The following is a 6,602-nucleotide window of genomic DNA, read 5'->3' on the forward strand; positions in this document are numbered from 1 at the left end:
TGTGTGTGTGTGTGTGTGTGTGTGTGTGTGTGTGTGTGTGTGTGTGTTCATATTTGGGTATGTACATATGTTTGGATTTATGTGTGCATGTATGTATGAACGTGTGTGGTGCGTGTGTGAATATAAATATATATATATATATACTTAGATACCTACATAGTTTTCTGCTTGTATACGAATATATATATTTGTGTAAGAATATATGTATGAATATATATATATATATATTTATATATATGTGTGTGTGTGTGTGTGTGTGTGTGTGTGTGTGTGTATGTAATTTATGAGTTGTATCATTTGTTTGTATAAAATATTTAAATTGAATTGAATTTATAATTGTTCAATTTATTATTTTGTTTTCCATTTCTTATATATATATATATATATATATATATATACACATATATATATATATGTACATATACACATGTATATGTTTCTGTGTCTGTATATATATATATATATATATATATATATATATATATATATATATATATATATATATATATATGCAGATGTAAATGCAGGTGCGTGTGTGTATGTTCCTCTGTATGTATGTATGTATGTATGTATGTAATACTGAGTCGGTTTGAAGGAAGACGGAATAAATGTAACGACGTACCTTGTTCGAATGGACCTTGCGATGTTATTGGTTCAGTGGAGCGATGCGGTGGCGGTGTGGGTGGCGCTGGAGGTGGCGATGCCGGTTGTGGTTACGTGGAGATGAGAGAATCGGTAGAAGACGAGTGGGAAGGTAAGAAGAAAGCGAGAGAGAAATTGAATGAGCGAGCGAGTGAAAGATAGATAGATAGATAGATAGATAGATAGAGAGAGAGAGAGAGAGAGAGAGAGAGAGAGACAGACAGAAAGACAGACAGAGAGGGAAACTGGGAGAGAGGGAGTGATAAGGGAGAGAGAGAGGTAGCTACAATAATACTTTGAAGGGATGGTTGATTAATAAAAAGCTAGAGATATTGTTAACTACCTTGCTAGTTTGTTTGTTTGTTAGATAGATAGATAGATAGATAGATAGATGTTTAGGGATAAGTGACAAGCCTGGTGATGACAGGCGAAAAAGATGGGCAGCTATACACGTCGAGAGACAGGTGCACGAATGGAGTGTAAATTAGATATATTAATATAAACGGATAAACAGATAGACATACATGTAAGTATGTATGTATGTATGTATATATGTATGTATGTGTGTGTGTGTGTGTGTGAGTGAATTGGATAGATAGAAAGACAAACGCACGGAGGTTTGGACAGATTACCTAGGGTATATAAATAGGCTTGGAAAAATTTGATAGCCGGGCAGACCGGAAAGATAAATAAGGAATGATAGAGACAAATAGATGCAGGGACGGATAAACAAGGAAAGAGACAGACAAATAAGAGTACAGATGAATAGTGAGTTGGACAGACTGGTAAATAGGCAGATAAATAGATAGATAGATCGATCGATTGATTGATTGATAGATAGATAGATAGATAGATAGATAGATAGATAGATAGATAGATAGATAGATAGATAGGTTGAAAGAAAAACGGGTTAGAAGTAACCGGTGAAATAGATAGATAAATAGATAGATAGATAGATAGATAGATAGATAAATAGATAGATAGATAGATAGATGGATTGATGGATAGGTATATTGATAGGCAGATAGATAAATAGACAGATTAAAAGAAAAATGGTTTAGAACTAACCGGTAAATGATATATCTGCGTTAAACGTAAAGGAAATTTGACGCTAAACGTCGAACCGGCAACGGCGAGAGTCAACGAATAAATCAGAACTGCTATAAAGAGTTGGCTTAATCGTCAACATTCTTCACTGCTGGCGTTCATTTGTGTCGGCTGCATCTTTCCAATTTACGTTGCTTTTCCCGACACTTGACTGGCCATAACACACATCTGCAGCGTCATTGTACATGGGGATGGAGCGGAGCGCACTATTTTGATATCATCCATCCATCCGTCTATCTATCCATCTATCTATCTATCTATCTATCTATCTATCTATCTATCTATCTATCTATCTATCTATCTATCTATCTATCTATTCTTTCTCCTTGAATCCTTATCCGCTCTCTCTCTCTGCTGTCGCATTGTTTATCTACCAACTACTCCTGTTCATGTCTTCCTGTTATTGTCACCGTCTTTCGCTGCCCGTTTTTCCATCGTTTATTTCTATTTAACTCCAACCTGTCTCCTCCCTACTTCTCTAACTTCGGTTCATTATCTCCATTCATATCCCTATAGGCCTGTCACACTGTTTATATCCTTCTCCCTATCTTTTAATCTCTCTATATCTCGGTCTATTATTCTGCCTGTCATTTCCTGAAATTCTATTTGCCTCTCTATACTTCTATACTAAAACTGCTTCTCTCTCACTCTCTCTCTCTCTCTCTCTCTCTCTCTCTCTCTCTCTCTCTCTCTCTCTCTCTTTCTCAGTCTTTTTACCTTTCTGTCTGTTTCCCTTTAGCACTCTCTCACCGTACATCTGTCAGTCTGTCTATCTGTAGGTCTTTTTTCATCTGTCTATCTGCCTCTGTCGATATCTCCATGTATGTCTATTTTTCTATAAATCTGACTACCTACCTGCCTCTGTTGACTTGCCCCTGTCTACCCACATCTATCTATCTATCTATCTATCTATCTATCTATCTATCTATCTATCTATCTATCTATCTACCTGCCCGTCTGTCTACCTGCCTGTCTGCCTACCTGCCTGCTTACCTATCTACCTACCTGTCTATCTGTCTGTATTTGTCTTTCTATTTTTCTTTCTCCTTTCTTTTTTCTTTCTTTCTTTTTTTTTCTGTCTTTCGCTGTTTCTTTTTTTCTTCGCTTAATGTCTGTTGGCATGTCTGACTTTTTCTGTCTGTCTGTCTCACTTAGACTGTCTCTCTGCCTGACTTTATCCATTTGTGTCACTGTCTATCTTTTGTCTTTTCTCTCTTTGTTTTTTCTCTCATTCTTCTTTTCCTTCCTTCCTTTCTTTCTCCCTTCCTTTCTCTCTCTATCTCTCTTTTTTACTTACTTTCTTTCTTGCTTTCGTTCTTTCTCCCTTTTCTCTCTTCCTTTTTTTCTGCCTGCCTGTCTGTCGTGTCCGTCAGTCTGTTTCTCTCTCTGCCCGTCGGTCTCTCGGTCTACCGACGCAATAACTTTCTACAATGCAAAGCAATACACACACTCTCATGTGCACACGTGCGCACACACAATCGCACATCCATACACAGACACGCACACACACACACGGACTCCCCCCGTACATACACATCCATACACACACACGTACACACACATACTTATTAATTGAACACAAATAACACAAAGTTCCAAGATGCAACCGAAAATGTAGATTATGTCACGTTTTTGTGGAAGCCATCCCACATGTGATTGGCAGCTGCCCCAACATGTCACCAAGGTACGACCTCCCTATGCGGCATGACGTTGTCGCGAAAACAATATACAACGCCATTCGGAAAAAAAAAATACTGTTGAAGCAAGTCATAAAAGGCGGCAATATGACGTAATGTTGGTTTCCCCGAACAAGCATAATTGTTGGTGTCCCATTGGTTAAAATTACTGCCCATTTACGAATTCTAAACTTTTGTCAAAGAAATCTTTCACGAAATACGGTTCTTGGAATTCAGATATGAGCAGTTATAAAAACCCTGATTTTGGGGAAATTAATCAGTGTTCGTAGGATGTTACTAAACTCCACGACACTCACTCATTGAGATATTGGCTATTTTTTATGCCATGTCTACGATAAAAATCCAACAAGACTTATTTAAATGGTTGTGAACTCTAGTATGTTAGTATGAAGGATTAGCTAGTGTGAATTTTAAGTCGTAATTCGCTACGGCAAAATGACTTTACTTTCCAATTGTACTATAAATGCTAAATGTACATAAATAAAATAATGTAGTCTGCATCATCTTCCACAAAGGAATTAAAAAGGAGGCCAACAAAATTCTCTTTCTAACGGCACTTGTTACTTTCAAGGTCTTCAAAAATCGTTGTGCAACCTTTGGATTCTAGTTGGTTTACAGAAGATTATTGTGGACCAAAGACCTGACGAAGAAGACTTTGTAGAGTTATATAGCCTTATGAAAATCAACTTGAACCATTATCGTGAAACTTAACCACCGCCTGTTTCTTCTCAACTGTTGTACTGCCGTCTATTAAATGTTTGACTTCTGTTGCCGATGTATGTATGTATGTATGTGTTTGTGTGTGTATGTATGTACATTAATGTATAGTTGTGTATTAATATATGTATGTACAACTAAGCTACTACCATCCATTGATGAGTTGCAATGTCACTGGTGTCAAGCTGTATCGGTCTTTACCTTTCTCTTGGATAATATCGGTGACGTGGAGAGGAGAGCCTGGTACACATGGAACTCTGCTGCTCCTCCATTAAACGACCTTGCCCAGACTTGTGCCCCGGAGGACATAATGTCACTGATAAAGGAATATACAGTACCATTTCTTTTCTACTGTAGGCATAAGGACCGAAATTTTGGGGAAGGGAGCCAGCCGATTACATCAATCCAGTACGCAACTGGTATTTAATTTATCGACCCCGAAAGGATGAAATGCAAAGTCGACTTCGGCGGAATTTCAACTCAGAACGTAAAGACAGACAACATACCGCTAAGCATTTCGACTGGCGTGCTAACGTTTCTTCCAGCTCGCCGCTTTATATACAATAGCATTTGTAAAAAAGACCATCTGAGATATAGAATTCATTCATATCAGCACAAGGAATATTGGTAGAATATTAACGTCAAAACTCCTGCTAATTGCAAATATATTAGGTTTGGTATAGCTTGAGATAGAGAAGAAAAAATACGTAAAATGTCAAAAGTCAACTACCTTTCTGATGTGAATATCTCTTTGAAAAAAGGCGGTGAACTAGCAGAAACGTTAGCACGCTGGGAGACATGCTCAGTGGTATTTCGTCTGTCTTTACGTTCTGAGTTCAAATTCTGCCGAGGCGTCTTTGTCTTTCATCCTTTCGGGGTCGATAAATTAAGTACCAGTTACGCACTGGGGTCGATGTAATCGACTTAATCCCTTTGTCTGTCCTTGTTTGTCTCCTCTATGTTTAGCCCCTTGTGGGCAATAAAGAAATAAGAAACGTTAGCACGCCGGGCGAAGTGCTTAGCGGTATTTCGTCTGTCTTTATGTTCTGAGTTCAAACTCCACCGAGGCGTCTTTGTCTTTCATCCTTTCGGGGTCGATAAATTAAGTACCAGTTGCGTACTGGGGTCGATCTAATCGACTGTTCCCCTCCCCCAAGAATTTTGGGCTTTGTGCCTAGAGTAGAAAAGAATATTTCTTTGAAAATCAAAGCAAAAGGAAATATTTAAGGAAAACTGATTCGAAACCGGTAACTCACCACTCAGATTCTACATTTACATCTACACCTTACACCTATGACCATCGGTGTGAAGCCGTGCGATTTAGTCATTAGTGTATTCGGTTCACCATCGTATAGTCGTGAGTTCGATTCCCGATTGCTCCTGTCCACTCAGCTAGCAAAAATGAGTAGCCCCTGTATTTCAAAGGGCCAGCCTTGTCACATGCGGTGTGTTACGCCGACTGTCCCTGGGGACCACGTTAAGGGTACGCATGTCTGTGGGGTGCTCAGCACGTTAATTTCCTTAGCAACATATTCCGTTGATCGAATCAACTAGAACACTTGTCATTGTAACCGATAGAGTGCCCAGCCATAATCGTCGGGGTACTCGGTTATGGTTTGAAATGTCTAAATGACAAACTCAAAAAAAATGAGCGTTTTCAAGCTAAGGAAGTGGCCATCTCATACGCACTTTAGAAATAACATCGTGTAAGAGAAACCATTCAGAAGTAAACACTCAAGGTTTTGTTATTCAAAAGCCAGAAATAAAGCTTTGCTTCTTTGCTAGGAATCATCCAGCTGCTTCCTTGTTGGAAAAATTTAAATAATTGAGAAATGATAATAGAAATATAACACACATACGTAATATATATGTGATGAGTACTTCATCTTGTCAGCTGACAGCTGTCTCATTATTCATTTTTTTAGCCAATGTCTGTTAAGTGCCAGACTCCATGTGACCTCCGGCGAAATTTAACACCAGCTGATGTTTTACAAAACATGACTGACGAATGTCAACATGCTAATTAGACCTGTCTGTCCAATGACATTCTTGTATATTATCATACGCCTTTGCAGTTCAGGTTCGAACCGCATACTGCACAAGTAATATTTTGCAGATGTGGTCTTATGTGACTGAGAATGTTTCGATGAGTACGTACGTGGTTTCACGGAACAACATGGTTTGTTACCAAAAAAAAAAAAAAAAAAAAAGCACATTTACAGACATCACGCTTCCAGTTCTTCAGATTAACTGAAAATCGCGTAAAGCATACTTTATCGCTGAACAACCGATGCTTTTTTTTTTTACGCTCCCGTAACTTAGCTGTCCGGCAAAAGAAACCGATAGAATTAGTACTGGGGTCGATGTATTCGACTAAGCCCTTCAAAGCGTGTACACATTCACACACATTTACACACGCATTCACACACATTTGTACAC

The sequence above is a fragment of the Octopus bimaculoides genome, chromosome 17 (genome assembly GCF_001194135.2).
Source record: "Octopus bimaculoides isolate UCB-OBI-ISO-001 chromosome 17, ASM119413v2, whole genome shotgun sequence".
In the NCBI taxonomy this organism is placed as follows: domain Eukaryota; kingdom Metazoa; phylum Mollusca; class Cephalopoda; order Octopoda; family Octopodidae; genus Octopus; species Octopus bimaculoides.